The 24,619-nt window shown below is 41.4% G+C and overlaps 2 long non-coding RNA genes across 4 annotated transcripts in view; one reads left to right on the forward strand and one right to left on the reverse strand.

Annotated features, from left to right (window-relative positions):
• Positions 1 to 24,619, reverse strand: part of LOC310845183 — a 113,738-nt gene that overhangs the window by 81,851 nt on the left and 7,268 nt on the right. The window lies entirely within an intron of this gene.
• LOC310845172 lies at positions 369 to 24,484 on the forward strand. Of its 3 annotated transcripts, none has more exons than XR_014564541.1 (4): positions 377 to 415; positions 510 to 588; positions 23,735 to 23,827; positions 24,404 to 24,484. It is a non-coding gene; the product is annotated as an uncharacterized lncRNA (long non-coding RNA). The 3 variants fall into 3 exon arrangements; XR_014564542.1 differs by adding an exon at positions 1,050 to 1,094 and having other exon boundaries at positions 389 to 588; XR_014564540.1 differs by lacking the exons at positions 23,735 to 23,827; positions 24,404 to 24,484 and adding an exon at positions 1,050 to 1,212 and having other exon boundaries at positions 369 to 415.

Here is a 24,619-nt window from a genome sequence, read left to right on the forward strand (position 1 = left end):
ACAGCCTCCTAATTACCCCCTGTTGGTCGGAGAGATGTTATTGTCAGCCATCTTCCGATGCGCCCCAAGTGGCCCCTAGCTCCCTCCCCAATTCTTGAGAACTGTTAAGGGTGTTGAGAGTTGTTAAAAGATGTCTGCTCTCCTCACAGAGCTGAATTTTCAAGAGTGGTTTCCTGGGAACTCTGGGAATTGTAGGTATATGGTGGTGGTGGGGAATTGAAGGGGGTCTCCTAACTATTCTCAACACCCTTAACTCAATGCACTTTCCAGCATTCTTTGGCAGAAGCCATAACTGTTGCCTCATAGTGCTTGAAATGTGTCACACAGATGGGGCTTCCAATCAAGTCTATCAATTGCACATAAGATTAGACTGATTGCACCTATCAGTACGCATAGGTTTATCCTAGGGATGGAGGTGAATTTCATTGCATTTCACTTTTTTAAAAGGAAACTGACCTAATGTGCACCTCCCAAATTAATACACAGATTGTCATGTGATTATTCTTCAGATTTCACATGTCTCTGAATTTTGTAATCCACTTCCCATCCGAAAAAGCTTTTGGAAATCCATTTAAAATGCATTTGAAGGTAAAAATGCATGTAGAATGTGACATTATAATACATATTTTAATGCATATTTTAATATTTTAATATGAATTTGTAAGTTCTTGCATTGTTGTTAGGTTTGTTTGTTTGTTTGTTTGTTTGTTTGTTTGTTTTTAAAAAATAATATGTAGAAATGAATGATGCAAAATTGACAGAGGCTGTTTTATATATATGTTTTTATATATAATGGAAACCACCCAGAGTAGCTGGGGCAACCCAGTCAGATAGGCAGAGAATAATAATAATAATAATAATAATAATAATAATAATAATAATAACGACCTTGGGAATGGTACAGCATTTCTTAATTGAATTTCCTGAAACCTATTTCCATAAAGAACAATTGAAGATTTCCAGTGAAAATGAGCAAATTATATATTCAAAGAGGATGCCTGGAAATGATGCCACTGTATTCCTAGTTGTACTTTCTCTCCTCTCCACAGCGTTCTAACAGTCTCCTCCCTAATTATTGCTGAAGAGAAGTTACAGTAAGGATCTCTCAATTAATAGGAAACCCAGAGAATGAGTGGACTGGCTGCCAAGCAAGGCCATGTCTTCCAGAGCTTGCATTCATTAATTGGCACCACCTTTGATTTGAGCCATGTATTATCACCTCACTTCTGTCTTTCAAGGTTGCCAGAGTTTGCTAATTTAATGCCGTCATACTGAAGTTAATTAGGATTTGATGGCATCTCAGTTGGGTAACATTGCCTGAATTCGGGGAAATCAGAAATGACATCTTACGTTGACCATAAAGTGAAATTCAGAGTTGGCGCTATCCCCAGTCTCAGCTGACAAAGGAAATGATCCAAAAAGAGGTTTGGTACCTATGCAAACCTATTTATTCAGAAATAAGCGTCACTGAAGTCAGGGACATATAGCAATAACAGGAGGGCACAGCGGAGCATTGCAGTCTTGGGACACAACCTGCTCCACTGCTAGGCCTTTATTAGGCCACCTAACAGAATGCTACAATTCAAAATTAAGAATTAAAAACAAACCACAGAGCCTAGGGCTTGCCGATCGGAAGGTCGGGGGTTCAAATCCCCGCGACGGGGTGAGCTCCTGCTGCTTAGTCCCTGTTCCTGTCAACCTAGCAGTTTGAAAGCACATCAAAGTGCAAGTAGATAAATAGGTACTACTCCGGCGGGAAGGTAAACAGTTTTTCTGTGCGCTGCTCTGGTTCGCCAGAAGTGGCTTAGTCATGCTGGCCACATGACCCAGAAGCTGTACGCCGGCTCCCTCGGCAGTAAAGCGAGATGAGCGCCGCAACTCCAGAGTTGTCCATGACTATACCTAATGGTCAGGGGTCCCTTTACCTTTACAGTAACAGGCATAGGGCATAGCTGTCAACTTTTCCCTTTTCTTGCGAGGAATCCTATTCGGAATAAGGGAATTTCCCTTAAAAAAGGGGAAACGTTGACAACTATGGCATAGGGTGAGCCATATATGTATGTATATCACACACACATACATTACCCCAGCTTTCTATGCACATATATTTCTCAAGGTGGCTTAATAATCGAGATCACAACGATATACTAAAACATCTAAAACATTAGGTAAGGTAAAAAAGTTAAAGGGCCCCTGGACAGTGAAGTCCAGTCAAAGGTGACCATGGGGTTGCGGCGCTCATCTCACTTTTCATGCTGAGGGAGCCAGCATTTGTCCACAGACAGCTTTCCAGGTCATGTGACCAGCAGGACAAAACCACTTCCGGTGCAGTGGAACACCGTGACAGAAGCCAGAGCGAACAGAAACAACGTTTACAGTCCCGCTGCAGTGGTACCTACAGTATTTATCTACTTTCACTGGCATGCTTTTGAACTGCTAGGTTGGCAGAAGCTGGGACAGAGCAACAGGAGCTCATTCCGTCATGGGGATTCAAACAGCCAACTTTCTGATCAGCAAAGCCCAAGTGGCTCAGTGGTTCAGACCACAGTGCCACCCGCATCCCCCCCTAAAAAAATAATAATAACAGAGTTTTGTTTTTTTAAATATATTTTTATTAAGATTTTTAAACATAAATGCAAATATAATGAACAATGTAACATATATCATAACATAATTTCTTAACTTCTTTGGACTCCCTCACGTCTCCCGCTCCCACTTGCATCATTGTCAATTCTTGCCCGCAATTTATCATCTTGTTTACATTCTTATGTCCCATTCATTTAGAATATAATCTAATAATTCTCCCAAAGGTTTATGATTTTTCCTCAATCTCACTTATCATCCTAATTGCATCTAATTTAGTGGTGGTCAATTATTTATGATGTAGCCTCCATCTTAACATTCAACCGAATTACAGTGCTTTTTTAAGTAAATCTTGAATTTCTTCCAATCTTCTTCAACCTTCTCTTCTCCCAGGTCTCGGATTCTGCCGGTCATCTCGGCTAGTTCCATATAGTCTATCAGTTGCATCTGCCACTCTTCCAGTGTGGGTAGATCTTGAGTTTTCCAGTGCTTAGCGATGAGTATCCTTGCTGCCGTGGTTGCATACATAAAAAATGTTCGGTCCTTCTTTAACACCTTCTGGCCGACAATACCCAAAAGGAAGGCCTCTGATTTCTTGGTGAAGGTATACTTAAATACCTTTTTCAGCTCATTATATATCATTTCCCAGAAGGCCTTCACTCTAGGGCAGGTCCACCAGAGGTGAAAGAATGTTCCATCATTTTCTTTACATTTCCAACATTTGTTATCAGACAAATGGTATATTTTGGCAAGTTTAACTGGGGTCATGTACCATCTATATATCATTTTCATTACATTTTCCTTCAAAGCATTACATGCTGTGAAGTTCAGCCCGTTGGTCCACAACCTTTCCCAGTCCTCAAACATGATATTATGCCCAATGTCCTGTGCCCACTTTATCATAGCCAATTTAACCATTTCATCTTGTGTATTCCATTTTAACAGCAAGTTATACATTCTTGAAAGTACCTAAGTCTTAGGTTCTAACAGTTCTGTTTCCAATTTCGATTTCTCCACCTGGAACCCTAACTTTTTGTCATTTTTAAAAAACTTCATTAATCTGAGCGTAGTGTAACCAGTCTCGCACTTTATCCTTCATTTTCTCCAAACTCTGCAATTTCCAATTGTCTCCATCTTTTTCTAATATTTCCCAATATTTTGGCCATTTGGCCTCCATATTGGGTCTTTTTCGGGCCTTAGCTTCCAGCGGTGAAAGCCACCTTGGAGTTTTATTTTCCAATAAGTCTTTATATTTTGTCCAGACATTAAACACTGCTTTTCTGACAATATGGTTCTTAAAGGCCTTATTGATCTTAACCTTGTCATACCATAAGTATGCATGCCAACCAAAAGCATTGTTAAAACCTTCCAGATCTAGAACGTCAGTGTCCTCGAGAAGTAGCCAATCTTTTAGCCAGCAGAAACTGCGGCCTCATAGTACAGCTTTAGGTCTGGCAGGGCAAAGCCCCCTCTTTCTTTCGCATCAGTTAATATCTTAAACTTAATTCTGGGCTTTTTGCCCTGCCAGACAAACTTAGAGATGTCTCTCTGCCACTTCCGGAAGCACTCCGTTTTGTCCACAATCTGTAGTGTTTGAAACAAAAACAACATTTTTGGCAATACATTCATCTTAATAGCAGCAATTCGGCCTAACAAGGAAAGTTTCAATTTTGTCCAACTGTCTAAGTCTCTCTTAATTTCGGACCAGCATTTTTCATAGTTATCCTTAAAAAGACTCAGATTTTTTGCTGTTATGTTTACCCTTGGTACTTTACTTTTTTAACCACAGTTAGTTCTGTCTCTCTCTGAAACCGTTCTGACTCTGAATCTGTCAATTTTTTTCCCAACACCTTAGTTTTCTGTTTGTTTAATTTAAATCCCGCCACCCGACCAAAGTCTTGAATCAGTTGTAATACTCTTTTCGTACTAGATTCTGGCTCCTGCAGGGTCAAAACTAGGTCATCTGCAAAAGCTTTTAAAAAAAAATAACAGAGTTATGGCAGATCAAGAAAGATTCTTCAACAACTTCTTTCTAGCCAGGCAAATGAAAACCCTGCCAATTTTTTAAAAAAATAAATTTACTGGTATATTAACCTATAGTTAAGAGATGCAGAACTGAGTCATTTAATGTTGTATCATCACAGACAGAGGGGCAGCCAATAGTGTATATTTACTTTGAACAAAGATTGGGCAACAAATAGGAAAAAATTGAACTGTAGGAAAGAGATTAGATGATATAATTGGTTGTCCTCCATCCCTAACTTTTTTCACTCCATCCTAATTCAGAGTGCTATGTGATAGTAGTGATCTATTCCAAAGAAAAATAGACTTGAAACAGATTAATGAAGGTTCGAGACACATTAATGAAAAGCTGTATTGCTGATGTATAGCCTAGTTACTGATTTATCTCGTCAGCTGATGATCTTTGAGTCTTTCTGACATCTGGTAGACAATTGTCATGGTATCAATAAATGAAATAAATTCTGTCAAGTGAAACTTTTTGGACGAAAATATAGCCCGAGTTAAATGTACACTTTTCAATAGAAGCTTTGCAAAATGAGCAGGAAATATTACAAATATAATGAAAATGATGTATAGATGGTATTTGACACCATCTAAACTGGCCAAAATGTACAGGACAAGTGACAGACTATGTTGGAAATGTAAGGAACATGAAGAGTTTTTCTACCATATGTGGTGGACTTGCACCAAAGTTAAAGCTTATTGGGACATGATATATAATGAACTAAAAAAAATGCTTAAAAATACATTTCTGAAAAAATCAGAGGCCTTCTTATTAGGTATTATTGAGGATGAAATCCCCCAAAAGGACCACAATTTATTCCTTTACGTCACAACGGCAGCAAGAATACTCTTAGCCCAGAAATGGAAGCAACAAGAAACACCAACCTTAAGTGAATGGCAGAGTAAGATGATGGAATACGCAGAACTGGCAAGATTGTCCAGGAAGATCCGAGACCAGTGAGACCAACTGTTCGAAAGAGACTGGAGTAAATTTATAATATATTTAAAAGATCATTCTAAAAATCTGGCAATGCTAACAGGATTGATTTAAAAGTTTTTGCAAATAGAATTTGTAACTTATTTACAATTGCATAGTATGTGGATTTAAGTAAGATAAAGTAAATAAGAGAAAATAGAAATGCGAAGAAGATAGGAAATGTAATTAGAAAGCTATCTAGGCGGAAGGGAGGAAGGAGCGGACTCGAGAGAGTCAGAATATATGTGAGGATAAGAAATGTTGATGTTCTTTGTATTGAAATGGAAAACTAATAAATATTATTGAAGGGGGGGGGAGAGCAGGAAATATTACTAGGTTGTATCCAATGTAGTGCTTTGGAGATTGTTCCATCGGTGAAAGCATTTCTGCTTGCCTGATGGAAAGATTCATTTTTCTTTCCCCACAACTGGTGGTTCTCATGACCTCCCAGAGCATATTGGGGATGGTGCAGGAAGCACACAATGGGAGAAGAGGGGGTGAATCCTGTTGCACTAGCAGGAATCATTGTGTTGGCTTCCACTACTGCAATGATTTAGTTGAATATGGCCTAAGTATTCTGGTTGTGCATATACTGTACAGACTAGAACTTTCATAGAGTCCAACCCCCTGCAATGCAGAAATCTCAGCTAATGCATCCATGACAGATGGCCAGCTGTGGCGTTTGCCCTCCTAGGTGGGTCATAAGGAGAGGGTTAAATGGGTGTGAAGTGATTGGCCAGTGGGAACCCAAGGGGAAGAGTTATAGTTAGAGTTGGAGTTGTTTGGAGGTCAGTTGGGAGTTGGAGAAGGAAGAGGGAGGATAAGTCTGTGGGTTGGTCAAGTTTTGATGTGAGAGAGTGAGAGAAACTGATAGGAGGAGTGAGGAGATTTCACCCCTCCCATATCCAAGAATCTCCTGATGATCCTGCTGACTCTCCAGAGAGGAGGAGCAGTGTTCTGCTCTCTACTTATTCTACTCCAGCAAAGAGTCAGTCAGTCAGTGTGTCAGAGAGAGAGAGACTGTTACAGATCGTGTGTAGAGATAAGGTTGCTGCTAAGAGCAGCTGCAGACACTCAGTGTAGTGTAGCATTCTTTATGCTTAGAGAACCCATTAAGCTCTGTATATAGTTGTATAGTAGTTGTAGACAGAATAAAGAAGATATTCTACAGAGCTGCTCTCCGAGTCATTTATATACTCTGCTAGACTCTGCTATACTCTGCTGTGCGACGACTGTCTTCTTGTGGGAGTGATTCCGGTGCTCACAACTCTAAGCTGTGAGTCCACAGCACTTTGACCTGTTCCTGTCCAGAAGGTGGTCTCTGGAAGTGCTACCCAGCTCGCCTAACCCAGTTGTGGTTGAAGTGCATGAGTCCAGTTGGTAGTACTGGCTCAAGGACGATGCTGACAAGGAGTCAGATAGACAGTTGGGATAATCAGTTAGCAGTTATTCTAAAAGGTATAGGCCGGTATAGAAACTAAGATTAAGAAACTGACAAGAAAAATTATCTGAAACCATAAACTTGTTAAGGCTTATAAAAGAAACTTGCTTATTTGATTTAATGTTAACAACTGTCTGGACTCTGTGTGTACCCGAGAGAAACGGGTTGGTGGCATCGGGAAAGCAATCACAGTGGTGGCACAGGGATCAATAGACCATCAAACGTCCGGGGACCCTGTGTGATCGCCACACCAACCAGCCTCCACTTTAAAAACCCTCCAAGGAAGGAGAATCCACAACCTCCCGAGGGAGACTGTTCCACTTGCACTGTTGCATGCACTTTGAGAATTCATGCAGAAATAATTTGTAAGGGGAATGGCATTGGGGGAAAGGATCATATCTCAGGGGTAGAGCACATGTGCATGCAGAAGGTCCCAGATTAATACCCGTTGTCTACAGGTAGGGTTGAAGGACCATGGAACCCTGGACAACCTGAGCTAGATTGGCCAATTGTCTGATTCACCTTTGTTCCTATGTGTGGGGATTTACAAATGATTGCATATTTACGTTCCAAGCATGAGGCACAGAAGCCACATTACACTATAATTTTGTTGGCACAGGGATCCGCATACCGTACTCTAACATCTGATTGATATCACTAGCTTTGTCTGCACCCCTGTAACAAAGCCAAGCAAAAAGGATGGTGAACTTGCAGCCCTTTGGATTCTGTCAGACTACAACTCCCATCATCCTTTGCCATTCTAGCCATACTAGTTGGGGCTGATGGAACTCTCATCCTTTTTTACATGGACAGAGCAACTGTATCAGTTTCCAAAATAGCACCATTATATAAGACTTCCTCTCGCATTCATTTTATACTACTTTGTTATTTTAAGGATTTGTGGGAGCTGAGAGATAGGATGGCCTTTACTGAAGCCTGGTTGAATCTGATTCCTTCAGTTATTTTAGTAGGAAGGTTCAGAAATATGCCAGACTCTGAATGTGTGGGTCCTTGTGCTTCAAACCAGGATGAAGATCTTGTACACACTATTATATATTGTCCTTTATAAATGCATCAAGAGAGCAATATCTGGTATGGATTTTAGGGAGAGGACTGAAAATGAGTCTGCAGTTTATATGCTGAGTGTTGTTGTTTTTTGTATCTTTATCTTAGATCTTGTGATTTATGTCAAAAATATTTGCATTTGTTTTATGCTTTTATTCATTTTGTTTTTTACATTATTTAATTCCATTCTGCATAAATTAATCTTAGTTCATCCTACTTCGTTTTATTAGAAAATTTTGTTTTAACATGTGTTGAAAGAGGAAGAATATTTCCTTTTTAAAGTGGCATACTGTGGTCTGTCATGGAAATATACCATTTTTGTCAGCATCGCCCTTGAGCCAGTGCACCAACTGGGCTCATGCACCTCAACCCCGACTGGGCTAGGCGAGCTGGGTAGCACTGCCAGAGACCACCTTTCTCACAGGAACAGGTCACAGTGCTGTGGACTCACAGCTTAGAGCTGAGAGCACCAGATTCACTGTCTCAATAATACAGTCGTTGCGCAGCAGAGTTTTGCAGAGTCTTGCAGAGTATAAACCACTCGGAGAGCAGCTCTGTAGAATATCTTCCTTTTATTCTGTAACTACAACTATGATACAAAACTATATACAGAGCTGAATATTCTAAGCATAAATCAATGCTACATTGAGAGTCTGCAGCTGCTCTTAGCAGCAACCTTATCTCTAGACACGATCTCTAACACTCTCTCTCTCTCCGATACACTGACTGACTGACTCTCTCACACACACACAGTGATGTGGTGCTGGGGCAGAATAAGTAGATAGCAGGACACGCCTCCTCCTCTCTGGAGAGTCAGCAGAGATCATCAGGAGATCATCAGGAGATTCTTGGGTATGGGAGGGGTGAAATCTCCTCTTCCTCCCCCATTTCATCCGACCATTTCAAGAATCTTTTACATGACTGCAATTTACACACACATTCTAAAAGTTGTTCTCTGCTTACAACCTTGGTAACATATTTGCAGGTATCTCTCTTCCCCCTTATCTAAGACACTTTAACAATACCATTAAACAATCACTGCAACCACTCTGTGTCTATTAGGAAAGAGTTAAAACATAAATCTCAACCTGTAGTTTACACAAAATACACATTGTGAGCACACAAATGAATAAGCAGCTTCTGGAAAAAAAATTTATACACATTTCTTCCTCTCAGATACAAATTGACATCACTAATTAGGCAGATTTGAACAAACCATTTTCAGAACTCAAATACATGCTTTTCTTCAAATATCAGGTAAGGAAATAAATGCAGTGTTTTGTGCTACTACTCTCAGCACACTTCATGCTAGGTTTAAAAACCCCACCAGAGTTGCATGTGACCGCAGTCTTTGCAAACTCTTCAGAAAACCTTTTCGGTGGTACACCCTTGGTTGTTCTCTCGGATCTGCGCAAAACTCTCTGATCCTCTTGTTCTGGTGCTTCCTCCTCTTTGGGAGAATGGGGAGCTAAAGTATATGAAGCTGCTAAGTCTGAATCAGCGTCAGACTCACCTGAGGCTTTTGGGCACTGATAATCTGTGCCACCATCCAGATCTACATTGGCATCAGGATTATTACCACCACCAACAACACTTGCCTCCCTCTTAACTGTCTTGGCCCCTTTTGCACCATCATCACAAATGGGATGATACTGAAAAACACCAACTCTGTCCCATTGTGGATTGTCGTCAATACTCCTGGTCAGCCTTATGGTTTTTGTGTCTGTGATCAGGACACGATAAGACCCTTTCTCATATCCTAGGAAAACACCATGTTCTCCACGCTTGCTCAGTTTGTCACCCTGCAAGGTGTGCACCCAAACCACCGACCCAAAAATTTTAAAGTGCTTCACACATGGCTTCCTTCCATGAAGCATCTCATACGGGGTGCAATTTACACTAGACTGATACCTTCTGTTATACACGTGACAGAAAAACGAAAGAGCTTCGGTCCAAAAGGGATTGGGCAGCCCCGAATAATGTAACAGTGTTCTGATTCCTTGCTGCAGGGTCTGGCTTATTCTCTCACATAAACCATTCTGCCAGGGTGATCTGGGCGTGGCCGTCCTATGCTCAATGCCCTGTTCAGAAAGAAAAGCCTCAAACTCTTCTGAACAAAACTCACCACCCCTGTCAGTGAAAATACAATGTACATTCTCATTATTCAGATGACCATAAACATGGTGGTAATAATGAATACATTGGTCATGCAACTTCTCATTCTTATCAATAGACAAATTGCAACACTCTTTCACAGTTGCTTCTGCAGTGCCTGTACCTGAAACAAAAGGCAATTGGTACAAACCATTAACACATTTTGCATACAGAATGAGCTTGCAATCTCTAAGAATTTCACAGCGAGATTTAGCAAACACCACCTTAAACCCCTGACGATCAAGCTGGGAAACACTCAACAAATTGTCCTGAATATCAGGTGCATACAGGACATTCTTAATTGTTGCATTCAGGCTCTTTAAGAACACAGTTCCCTTAGCCAAACTCGTGAGAACTGTCCCATCTGCTTGATGAATTGCTTTCTCTTGCTTCTCAAGCTGAACAAAGAGATCCTTATCTTTGGCCACGTGGTTTGAACAGCCAGAGTCGATCACAAAGAAACTCCACCCACGTTGATTGGAACAGTGAGAGATCAAGGCCTTTGAAGTGCTTGGGGATTTCGTCCTCCTCCCCCTCTGCCTCTGAAGTTTCCCTTCGTTTTTGAAGATTTCTTGCACTGGAAACTCAAATGGCCTTGTGCTCCACACGAAAAGCACCGCTTCAATTTCAAAGCTTTAACAGCAGCAGTTTCACTTTCACTTTCCCCTGCTGAAGACTCAGGCACATTTTCAGGCACATTTTTAACAGCACAGTCCCGGCTTTCTCTAACAGCCTGTCTGCGATCCCACTCATTCAAGAGCACGCTAGACACATAATCTTCTGTTAGACGGTCAGAAGGCATTGTAGAAATCTGGGCAGCTACTCCATCGTAAGAATCGTCTAGGCTATTTATCATCAGCATTGCAAACACAGCCTCTGAAATAGCCAGGTCTCACTGAACAAGGTCCTGTCTGAAACGCTTTAACTGAGATAGATGGCTAGGCAAATCACCACCTTTCTCCAACTGCAGCCTGCACAGCTTCTTGAAGAAAATCACACTGGAACCAGCATTTTGTCTCAGATGCATATCTCTCAACTTATGCCAAACAGCTCGGGCAGTCTCTTGACCCTCTAAGTTCACCAGCAAGTGGTCTAAACACTCAAAACAATTGTCCCTCGGGCTCTCATATCTGCAGCATGCCACTCAGCCCATTCATCATCATCCTTATCTGGAGGGTCATCTTCTATCGTGTGAAATAGCTTTTCCCTCTGTAAAAGCGCTTTCATCTTTACTTGCCAAACTGCATAGGTTTCAGGTGTGAGGAGAGGAAAGGACAGAGCCATCTGGCCAGAATGTGCACAGGCCATGTCTGCTATTACTTAGAGCAAGACACTTCCCTCGTGCAACACAGATAAAGCCTTGACTCCTTCAGCCACTCTCTCTCCCACTTAGAGCGCAATTAACAGGCAAACAGGGATGCTATCTTCTTTCTTTGGCAGTCAGCAACATACCTCCATAAATCAAGCAGCAGCAACAGCAACAGCGGCAGCTTGAACACTCTGCTCCAAAACAGCTCTGCTTCTGGGCACCACAAATCAGTCCAGCATGCAGCCTCCGTTCCACCATCCAGCGATCAGCAACAGAAACCTCTGGCGACTCGGACGACTGGGACGACTGGTATGACTGGAACAATGTCAGGTCAGACGACTGGAACAACGACTGGGCCCATAACCGATGTCAGCATCGCCCTTGAGCCAGTGCACCAACTGGACTCATGCACCTCAACCCCGACTGGGCTAGGCGAGCTGGGTAGCACTGCCAGAGACCACCTTTCTCACAGGAACAGGTCACAGTGCTGTGGACTCACAGCTTAGAGCTGAGAGCACCGGATTCACTGTCTCAATAATACAGTCGTTGCGCAGCAGAGTTTTGCAGAGTCTTGCAGAGTATAAACCACTCGGAGAGCAGCTCTGTAGAATATCTTCCTTTTATTCTGTAACTACAACTGTGATACAAAACTATATACAGAGCTGAATATTCTAAGCATAAATCAATGCTACATTGAGAGTCTGCAGCTGCTCTTAGCAGCAACCTTATCTCTAGACACGATCTCTAACACTCTCTCTCTCTCCGATACACTGACTGACTGACTCTCTCACACACACACAGTGATGTGGTGCTGGGGCAGAATAAGTAGATAGCAGGACACGCCTCCTCCTCTCTGGAGAGTCAGCAGAGATCACCAGGAGATTCTTGGGTAGGGAGGGGTTACATCTCAATTTTATGTTTGCTTATGTTACAATTTATTTGGGTCAAAATTGTCTTCTACTGATGTTACTTGGTGTTACTTTCATTCTATTGTTTTGTGATAGTCTAGTGACTAGATACAATAGCTTGTTGGTGCTGGACAGCCATATAAGCTGGCCCCACCCAAGCTTCTACCCTTCTTGGGTTTTTTGCAACATCCCTTCTCAAACTCTTACAGCAGTATGCTTGGCACTTGAATTTTGGGTGCACCTCAATAGATCTTTAGTGCACCTTTCTTCCTACTTTACACTATTCTTAATTTGATTGCACGCCAAGGCCCCAAGGCCCACAGGTCCGTTATATAATAAACACACGGATACAAAATTTTTAGGCTAATGGGATAAAATAGGCCACAACTTTATTGGGCAGAGATGTGAGTGGTTTGGCTTAGGCCAGGCATGTCCAAAGGACATTTTGGGAGCCTAATCAGGCCTGCCGGTCGGTTTAAGCCGGCCCCTGTGGCAGTTTATTTCCTATTTCCTAGGGTAAAATCCTAAAAAAACCCAAACCCCAGCATCTTCATCCCTTAAAAAAGCTCAACAACTTAGGTCGGCCCTTTGGTCAGCCCTCACGGTCCTTCACTTCATCAAATCTGGTCCTCTCTGAAAAAAGTTTGGACACCACTGGTTTAGGCATTGGGTGAAACCAGACTATATCCCAACTCCTGCCCATCTGCAGGGAGTCTCACTAAGGGTAAACCAGCAGTAGGGGGAACCTTATGACATACGCCAAATTGGGGCACCCCAGGGTCCCCTATGGAGTTATGGCATGGCCCTAGCCCACACCAAAGCTACGGACATCAATCCACAGCCCTGGATTCCTTTAACAGGATACCCTTATTGAGGAGGAGCAGGTGGAGGCTAAAATCTGCCTTCCCATAAACAAAGGCTTACCCAATGCCGAACATTACAAAGTTGTGGCGATTGCTACAAGGTAGACAAAAACCAAATGGCTGGTGCCAATTTGTCAAGCGGGAAAATTCCTACACAGCCCCATCTTTTTTTTTTTTAATGTATTCTTTTTTTAAAAAAATCCTTCATTGAAGTTCATAGATATCATACAGCAGTGTTTCCCAACCTTGTGCCTCCAGATGTTTTTGGCCTACAACTCCCATCATCCCTGACCACTGGTCTTGCTAGCTAGGGATGATGGGAGTTGTAGGCCAAAAACATCTGGAGGCACAAGGTTGGGAAACACTGTCATACAGTATCTTAAATCCACACATACAAAGAAAAAATAACCTTACATAAATTTACCGTTAAATATTAAATTACTCTTTCCACATATTTTCTAACTAAACTAAGATAAAGTAAATAAAATAAAATAAAATAGACTTCCCATCATTTCCCAATGTAATTAACGTTTGTAATTTTGAATGTACTTATAATAATTACCTTCCTCTTAATATATTTTCTAATGCATTCTTACAACATGTCATACCATTTTTCCTTATTTCTTAATATTTATTTTACACAAGGGTCATTCGAACGCTGCCATAGATGTTATATCAGTTACATTGTTACCCAGCCCCATCAATATTGCGGCCGACATATGTCCATACCAAGGTCGCTGTCACAGCAATGCATAAAAAGAGGGTGGGGGTTGGCTGGGAGATCCAGCAAGGATCCCCACCCCCCTACTTGCCATATAGAGGGTTTTGATTTGGCTGTTTAATTTTATTGGCATTCAGGGTAGGCAAGAAAGCTGAATTGAGCATTGGTAGGCACACAAAGGCGTGTTTGGGTGGAGAGCCACTTCCTAGCGTCATCTGCCTTCAGGAGCTACTTGCTGTGGTGGTCTTATAGCCTAACTGGTGTCACCTGCTGAATGGTGAAGCATGGGGGTGGCTGGCACTGGGCATGTCAAGCATAACCTTTCCTGCCCTGGCCTGGCCACAGTGATCCATGCGACAGTCACCACCAGGCTTGACTACTGTAATTCGCTCTACGTGGGGTTGCCCTTGAAGCTGTCCCAGAAACTCCAGTGGGTGCAGAATGCTGCAGCGAGGCTCCTCACGGGGTCTCTGCCATGGGAGCATATTCACCCAGTACTTTTCCAGCTGCACTGGCTTCCGGTGGAGTACAGGGTCAGATTTAAGGTGCTGGTTTTGACCTTTAAAGCCCTTCACGGCCTAGTACCCTCTTACCTATGGGACCGCCTCTCCCAGTATGCCCCACGGAGGACCTTAAGGTCCATAAATAGCAACACCCTAGAGGTCCCAGGCCCTAAGGAAGTTAGATTAGCCTCAACCAGAGCCAGGGCCTTTTCAACACTGGCCTGGTGGAACGCTCTGTCTCATGAGACCAGGGCCCTGTGGGATCTGATTTCTTTCCGCAGGGCCTGTAAGACAGAGTTGTTCCACCTGGCCTTTGGCTTAGAATCAGTTTGATGCCCTCCCACTCTTTCTTTTTCCTTTCTCCTCATAATGTTGTATTTTAATCTTGTTTTTTAAATTGTATTTTAATCAACTTGTTTTTATTATTCGTTGTTAGCTGCCCTGAGCCCGTCTTGGCTGGGGAGGTTGGGGTATAAATAATAATAATAATAATAATAATAATAATAATAATTTCCATTTAAGGGAGATCAAAATTTTGCCTCCCATCATGGCAGTTTGGGTGATAGAATCTGATCTGGGCTTGGTTTTGCCTTTTTCTGCCATCAGGAGATAATTCCTCATTGCCTGTGTAGGTTACACCTGCCCGTACTTGTTTTGTCTATTGGCATAAGTTCATTTTTTGTTATGTTTTATAAGAATAATATAATAATAATTTACTATTTATACCCCACCCAACTGGCTGGGTTTCCCCAGCCACTCTGGGCAGCTTCCAACAGAATATTAAAATACAATAATCTATTAAACATTAAAAGCTTCCCTAAACAGGACTGCCTTCATATAATCTCCACCCAACTCTTGTTGAGTCTTCACTTTGGCTGTGGGACAAATAAAGGAATTTATTGATTCCACTGAAATTCCCCAGATAGTTTATGTGAAGGTGAACTGCAACAATTTTAGATGATGGCAGCTTCCTAAAAGATATCTGTGTCCTGTCCTAATTGCAAAAAATCTGTCCGAAAGCTGTGCTTTAAGATTGGTCTCTTACCTCATTTCAGGATATGCCTGAATTAGCAAATGTGATTCCAGTTCAAAATCACTGCTCTCCACTCTTGAGCAATATGCAGTCCATTAATAACACAAATGTCAGACTTCTTGGGTCTGCCACATACTATCCTCGCATCCCACTCCCAAGCAAGAATTTAATAAGCAATTAATTGCTGAAATGATGCATAGCTATCTGCAAGAACCAATTCTAGAAACTGCAAGGACTTCAATTCTATTAGAAAATAAAATGGAGTTTGTGTGCTATTTTTGAATGTGTGAGAGAGCACAGAAGTCAAGGGAATCTAGTGGGCGATGTTATTATTGTAGGGTTTCAAATAAGAGAAATGACCTAAGTTAACTTTTGCTAAACAAACTTTAGGATTTATGAATGAACCCATAGGCACAAGTCTTTCCGAAGATGGCTTCCACCAATCTTCAAGAAAATACGGCTTTGTGAGACTGGTGTTGTATTTTTTTAGCACATTTATGCAAAAGTAACTCTGAGTTCAGTGGGACTCATTCTCTAGTAATTGTGTCTGTTTGGGATAAATTCTAATTGAACCCAGGAGGACATGTGTCTGAGTAGTCTCAGACATACATTCAATCTGCTAGGGTTATTGCCTCATAGAAGTTATCCTGAGATTTTGTTGTTGGCATTCATCTGTGGAAGAGTGCGCCTTCAGGGCTGATGTCAAACTGTTGGAGAGTTGCTGTGGCTATAGAGAGATAATACTATATGTTCACACAAATTGAGAAATCCTTTGTATTTCAGCCACACAGCTACTGACTATCTGAGAACTTTGTTAGAAATGGGCCAAAAGTCCAAAACTTTGGCATTGCCAAAAAGGAATGGGGGGTGGGGGGTGGGATGCGTATTCAGGAGGCATTGTCCTCACTATGAATTAGATTCATTGGCTCTCAGTTCCATTGACATGTGACCAAATTTGATTGGCAGTGTAGCAAAATGACATTATCTTGTTCACTTCAAGATATCTGATTGGTTGAGATTGTTTGTGGGATTATTCCAGCAATAAGATCATTTGATAATACTTTTTTTTTAAAAAAAGCATTGGCTTGAAGAACAGCAACAGCAACTGGTAAAGGATACAATGGTAGTGATCAGAAACTACAAAGCTGAACACTTATACCAGTTGCTTACAGAAAACCTGCTTATTCAGCATTCAGCTTGATTCCTTTGCAGAAACCACTTTGGTTATTTATTGAACATTCATTCTGAATTGTTTGTGGGGAGATTATAGAATGCTACAGCAAACAATTGTTATTTCACACTTCAAAGTGCATTTTCCAGTGCATTTTCCCAACACTTTCTAGATCACAGAAAGCATGTTCTTTGGGGGAAAGCAGGTTTGTTGTGCAAGAGTGTTCTATCAGTTTTAGTTGTACAACCTGAATTTGGTGGTGTGTGATTTAACTGCACCTGAAAATAGCAGCAGATTGGAAGCACGCTCACTGTAGAGCAGGAGTCAGCAAACTTTTTCAGCAGGGGGCTGGTCCACTGTCCCTCAGACCTTGTGGGGAGCCGGACTATATTTTGAAGGGGGGGGGGGAATGATGCAAGAGCACTGGTGGCTGGCGGTGGCGATGGAGGGATGGTGTGCGGTGTGCAAAAGGGCTCCAGAGAGGGCTGCTTTAAATGGCGGCCACTCAAGCGCTGCTGCTGGCACTAACAAAGCCCAGCCCCTTCCTCCTCTAGGCAGGGCAGGGAGAAGCCAGGAAGAGGGACGGAGGAGGCGGCGGTGGCAGCGCTGTGTAAGGGAGAAGGAGGGAGAGGGAAATAACAAGTGCACCAGTGATCTACGTGGTGGTTCCCAGACCGTCCATGGGTCGGATCCAGAAGGCAATTGGGCCTGATCTGGCCCGCGGCCCTTAGTTTGCCTACCCATGCTCTAGAGTTTTGTTTGGAAATATTTATCAGGTCAATTCCTACTGAAAGCACTGGTTTCAACAAGAAGAATGAACCTGAAGGGCATTCCACCCTAGAAATTATGGGTCTGGAACCTCCAAACATCCAGCACAACAGATCTGCTATTGTTTATGCTAGTAATTCCCAAACTACAGTGTCGTAAGAAGACTGCCAATATGGTTCAAGAAACAATTTAAGGATTATTAAGGATTAAGTATTTATGACTTTGCCCTCTTTTCTCCAATGCTATTTCATAAGAACCCTGTAAGTTGGCAAGGCTGAGAGGTAATGATTGGCCCACAGCCTAGTCAGCTTCATGGCAGTGGAGATTTCAACCTGGGACTCTCTAACCACTACAGGCGTACCTTGGAGATATTGCGGGTTCAGTTCCAGACCACCACAAGAAAGCTAATATCACAATAAATTGTTGTTTTTTACTATAGTCTGTTAAGCCAGTCCCACTCCCCACCTGATTTAAAGGGCAGTAGAGGGGAAACTCAGCTCCAGCTCCAGACCAACCAGCTCCACTCCTGTGGCCAGAAGAGGGGGAACTTTATCCCCACTCCAAACCATAAATTAATAGAAGAAAGCAATGCCATTGGAGAGTAATACACCTCAGGCCACCTTCATAAGTGCGCAAAGAGGGTCCTGTGATTATTTCAAATGCAGCCATGAGCACAAAGTAGTCATTCACAAATTCATTTTGAAATATACAGGCATAACTTGTTTTATTGTGCTTTGCTTTATAGTGGTACCTCGGGTTAAGAATTTAATTCATTCTGGAGGTCCGCTCCTAAACTGAAACTGTTCTTAACCTGACGTACCACTTTAGCTAATGGGGCCTCCCACTGCTGCCACACCGCCGCCATGCAATTTCTGTTCTCATCCTGAAGCAAAGTTCTTAACCTGAGGTACTATTTCTGGGTTAGCGGAGTCTGTAACCTGAAGCATCTGCAACCTGAAGCATCTGTAACCCGAGGTACCACTGTATTGCCCTTCACATGGCTTTACAAGCTGCAGGCAACCTAGCTGCTTCCTTCACTGGAGGTTTTCAAGCAGAGGTTGGGCGGCCATCTACCATTGATGCTTCAGTTTGGATTCTTGCATTGTTGGGGGTTGGACTTGATTATCATCAGGGTCCCTTCCATGAGTCTATGATTCTATGACACTTGTATGGAAAAGTTTTGAGTGTATGTGTGCTGGTAAGGAACACCATCCTACTTCAGAATAAATTACATGGCAATTGTGGGAACCAGTATTAAAAAAACACACCAGGCTATTGATTTCCGTGAAATATGAGGTGCTGCTGTTTTTTAGTTGGTGTAGGGATGGGAGAATATGGTGGAGATAAATCAATTTCCTTGATTTAGCTAGATCATTCAGTTATCATACAACAGTAAAACTAAGTTAGCCAAAAGTTATATAATCTATGAAGGAAATTCCCAAGGTTAATATTTTTTCCACACAAAAAAATGATAATTAAAACCACTAAAGGAGTTTCTCCCCTCCCCCAGCAGCAGCCTAAAAATGTAAAGTATAATCAGTCAAATATTATATATATATATATGCACACATACCTCTGCTAAAGGGGAAGCTCTTAGCACAAAGCTGCGCTGTATTGATTTCCTTTTAAACAAGAAAAGGGAAGTGCCATGGGCTTAAAACTGAATACTCCAGCACAATTCTGCTTCACTGTTCAATACATGGAAATAAAGAAAGATATTAGAAGTTCTATTTCCATCTTCTGAGGCTGGATGGAAAATTAACTGATCAACAGGGAGGAAAATGAAATAAAAGTAGAACCAGATAACTTACAGTGAAAAGCAGTACGCCATATTACAAGTGGCAAAATAAACTGAGTTGCTAGTTCACAATACTTGCCCTTCATTCAGGAGTTACAACCTATCTGCATATTACAGTTGAATGGAATTAACAAAATCCACAGATTGGGTGGCATCCAGAATTTATGTGCTCAGAACTTTGGTAAGGGGACTTTCCAAGCAGAGGGGATGAGGGTGAAAATTTTGCTGAAATTTGCACCCTATGAAGCCCACATTTCTGAATTCTGTAATTTGGTTCTCCAACCAAGAAATGTGTACAACAAATGCTTCAGCTAGGGCAAATTGTGTATAAAATGCATGCTAGTGAAAAGATTATATAGAAATGCATTGTGTATATTGGGCAAAAATGAATGCTAGCATGTATATTTAGGAGAAATTAGCCCTAAAATGTTGGTGAATTTTCATAATGATTTTCAAAAAAAATGCAAAATGCTGTGGAACTGTAGAGAACTAAAGTTAAAATGGGAAAATATGACAGAATTGCCCATCCATAGCCTGCCGTGAACAATCTCGCCTGATGAGAAGATTCCACCCCTTTGAACTGTATTTATTCATTGTATGTTAACTTCCATTGTGCTCCACACTTATGTATTATGTTTTAGATTGTTTCTTTGCAATACTGAATTTATTCATTGTTGCCTTTTTCCTATTTGTTTTGAATTTTTTTTCTTTTTATTTAATAGTAAGTATATGTTTGTTTTAAGCTGCTTTGCTCATTGTGGCAAATCAGCATATAATAATAGTACTGAAAGTAGTCAGGAACATGCTACCCGAAAGATCCTGGATAACATGCTGGGCAATCTGAGAGGGCGTACCAAATGTGAAAATTACCCTCCAGCATCACAATAAAAGATTATGGGCTAACTGCACGCTTTCTTTATTTTTGATTGGTTAAATGTGTGCTTCCCCCATTTAAAGGGCCTGTCTCACCAGGTACTGATGGAGCCTTTGTCATTTCCTTCTAAATAGACCCTTAAGAAACACCCAGAGCTACCGCAGTTCTCCTTACTACTCTGAACGCTTAAGGACGTATTATTCTGCCTGCTGGTTGCCACATCTCTTTGAAAACTATTGTATTAACTTGGTCATTTCACTGCTCTTTTTCTGCCAGAAAAGTTCTCAAAATGACACTCCATTACATACCCTCCAACATATTTCCAATGAAAATATGGACGTCCCATTCCATAATGATAATTTTACTATTTATACCCCACACATCTTACTGGGTTGCCCCAGCCAGTCACTCTGTGCAGCTACCAACATATATAAAAACATAATAAAACATTAAAAAAACACACTTACCTATACAGGATTGTCTTCAGACAGCTCAGGGGTCAGATAACTCCATACTGTCCAACATTTATCCAGTGAAAATAGGGACATCCTAAGGAAAAGTGGGACATTCCAGGATCAAATAAGAAACCGAGACAGCTTCTCTAAATCAGGGAGGTCCCTGGAAAATAGGGACACTTGGAGGGTCTACCATTATGACTGCTTCTCATTTTGTTAAATTGTGGTTCCAGTTACAAGCAGTTTAATTAATGAGCATCATCAGTCCATGCAGATCTACAGTTTTACACATTCTGAATTGGCTGACAACAATGGGCAGGACTAAATTGGATTTTATTGCAATGTCTCCTTAGCTGTTATTGGATTAGCACATGATATAAATATTCTGTAACCAATATGAGACAAATGACTAGAAGAACTGGGCTAACTCTTCACAAGTTGATTGCAAACAACTTCTTCTTTCTGAATCTTTTTAGAGACTTCATAGGAGAAGCTTGGATTTTTCCTGAGAATTTTCTGAAATTTCAGAATGATCTGGCCCTTCCAGTTGTTTACCTGCCAGCTCCATCACCCCTGTTGTAGTGTGTAGAACAGTTCTGTAAAATAGTGTTGCTGTCCGTTTTAAAGAGTTATTTCTGGTTGTTGGGTCTATAGTAGGGTTGCCACCTTTGATCGGGGGAAATATGGAACAGGTGGAGAGAAATGGGGAGCTAAAAATTTCTTTACCTGGTGTAGAAATGACCAAAGCAATCCATTACAATGGCACGCAGGGTTTATAGTGGTTTATTCCATGGTCTGAAGCTCAACATAAAAAAAAAAGATCATGGCCACTGGGCCCATCAACTCCTGGCAAATAGAAGGGGAAGAAATAGAGGTAGTGAGAGATTTTACTTTCTTGGGCTCCATGATCACTGCAGATGGTGACAGCAGTCACAAAATTAAAAGACGCTTGCTCCTTGGGAGAAAGGCGATGGCAAACCTAGACAGCATCTTAAAAAGCAGAGACATCACCTTGCCAACAAAGGTCTACATAGTTAAAGCCATGGTTTTCCCATTAGTGATGCATGGAAGTGAGAGCTGGACCATAAAGAAGGCCGATCGCTGAAGAATTGATGCTTTTGAATTCTGGTGCTGGAGGAGACTCTTGAGAGCCCCATGGACTGCAAGAAGATCAAACCTACCCATTCTGAAGGAAATTAGCCCTGAGTGCTCACTGGAAGGACAGATCGTGAAGCTGAGGCTCCAATACTTTGGCCACCTCATGAGAAGAGAAGACTCCCTGGAAAAGACCCAGATGTTGGGAAAGATTGAGGGCACAAGGAGAAGGGGACAACAGAGGACGAGATGGTTGGACAGTGTTCTCAAAGCTACCAGCATGAGTCTGACCAAACTGCGGGAGGCAGTGGAAGACAGGAGTGCCTGGCCTGCTCTGGTCCATGGGGTCACGAAGAGTCGGACACGACTAAACAACAACATTCCATGGCTGCACAGCAACTCTCTTTGTACCCCCAGCTCTCTGCCAGAGCAAAATCAAGTCAATACAGACTGAGAGCAAAACTTTTCAGGGAAGTCACACAGATACTAGCTCCATAGTAATGTTCAGCTAATCAGATTCACTGAAGGGCAAATTTCAGAAAGAAAGCCAAAGAAAGCAATGCAAATGAATAAGCGAACACTTTTAAAGAACTTGCAAATGAAGAAGAAGAAGAAAGTTGCTTTTACACTGCTGAAAATATTCCTGGAGACTGAGTATTGTCACCTTCTCCATAATATCCATACCAATGCCAAATAGATATTATTATGATCTTGAAACTAAGACCAAAAAAGAAAAGTGTTGAACTGTCACAAGCTTCTCTGCACTGTGCTGTAACAAAATTGATCTGCCAGCTGCTCTTGTCTTGCCTTTTAATCTGTCTGGGAAGTAGACTTGTTTGATAGCTTATCAAGCACCAAGTGGTTAGCATTTGAAAGCATTTGAGAAAGAACCTGATAAGGAAAACAGCACCTTTCCAATAGTGTCAATTAGGGAATGACATTTAGGGGTGAAAGATGCATTAAAATTTGATCTGTGCTTCAGTTAGCTATATAGTGACTGATTCTTCTTTGTAGTCTGTCTCAGCTGTAGTCCACAATTTCCCCAAGTTTCTTTTTTGAATTAAGTTTGATTAGGAAACATCAAAAACCCAGTCCTAGCTTAGGTTATATTATGCTATGAAAACATAGCACATTGTCTCCTTATTGTTCTGTGCTTTAGGAACATTATGATATTTTTGACCACTGGCTGGGTAGATGATCTAATTAGTACAAAAAACTGCTGCTAGGCCAAATGCCCAAACAAGAGGCTAATAAATAATATATTTATTACAATTGAAGCTTACCAAAGAATTCTTTTTTAAAAGGAAGAAATAAAAAAAACCACCACTTGGTTTGGGTGCTCTAGAAGGATTATGAAACACTGAAGAGTATAAGAATATTACAAATTAGATTCACACTGGGGTTTTTATAAAAGAATATGTTGCCCCCGCCAAGGGGATTAAGTTGCAGGTCCAAAAGGAAGACCATCATTGAAGTATGCCTGCAGAAGTATGCCTGCATCATTGAAGTATGCCTGTATCTGTGGTCTTCCCCCCCAAAAAACCCAAAACACACAACTGTTTTTGAGTCGCTCAATCCTCTCTGCTTCTGTGATTTGGGTTTCTGAGACACTGTATAACATGAAAGTCTGCACACTTTCTTAAAGGGAATCTAAAAATAACTGTAGGGTTTCTCCTCCCTTTTGGCAGAAGCAGATGAAATTTTCAGGCAAAGGATCCCCTAGAGAGTTGATTAAGTCAATCAAATTGAACCCTAATCACACAAGATTTCCACAAGACTGCAACAATGTTCAGATGAACACGCTTGCCTCCCTTCTGATTTTGAAAGAAGGCCATAATGGGGGTGTGGGCTCTATGTAAAAAAACCCCTCTCAGGCCCCTCCACCTATTTTAGAATGATAGAATCAGGCTATTTTGCCTACTTGGCCTATTCCCTCATGCCAGTCCTATTGGGATGAATGTCCCTTTTGAATGTAACCCTTCCCATTTTCAGATAAAGCATGAATTCCCAAGGAAATGCAACCCTTACAAGTGATTTCTTGTTGAACACTACTGATCTAAGCACTATCCTAAAATCGAAAGTTATGTAAGTATGTCTTGCATTTTAACAGTTTACAGGCTTCTAACATGCTCATTAAAGTAAGGTCATTGCTTGAGTTTGAAAGTCAATTAACTCAGAAGGTGGAATGAAAAGTTCATGTTAATCCACTAATGTGCATCTCAGTGGCAATTAATTCAGATCTTTGTAGTGGTTCCAAGAAAGTAATTTACTCTTCTATAGGAAGCGTCTACAGATTCCCCCCCCCCTCCATACCGGGGCATTCCATTATAATGAATAAATAATTGCTGCAGATTCATTTTACAAAATTAGTATGTAAGCTTAGAATAACTCGGATCGATTTGTATCAATATTGATATTGTACCAAGCCAAGTAATGCATAAGGATCAGGTCTTTTCTTTCTTTTTCCCTATTAGATTTTGATTAAGACGCTCCAATATTTCACCTACATTTACTGGTTTTGTAAGAAAGCAGACATTATAAAGTAACCATCAGACTTATGATTGCCAATAGTACAAAGGGACTCAAGGCATTCAACTTACTATTATGTATATTCTGATGAATTTTTGCTTTGCCATGCATGAAAACCCCATTACCTTCCAGGCGTTGCAAGTCACCTAAGAGCTCATCAATGTATATGCCTTCAGGCTGAACATGGAGCATTTATTACAAGAGTGCATGGACCCCAAAGCTCACCTAGTGTATTAAAACAAAACAACAAAACACAACTGCTGGTAAACTGTTCTTTGCACATTCTGCTTCAGTCAGTTCCCATTCACTGTAATGGAGAACCTAAAAATTGCTATGATTTCCCTTTGA

The sequence above is a fragment of the Podarcis gaigeae genome (assembly GCF_964106915.1).
Source record: "Podarcis gaigeae genome assembly, chromosome: 5".
Taxonomy (NCBI): domain Eukaryota; kingdom Metazoa; phylum Chordata; class Lepidosauria; order Squamata; family Lacertidae; genus Podarcis; species Podarcis gaigeae.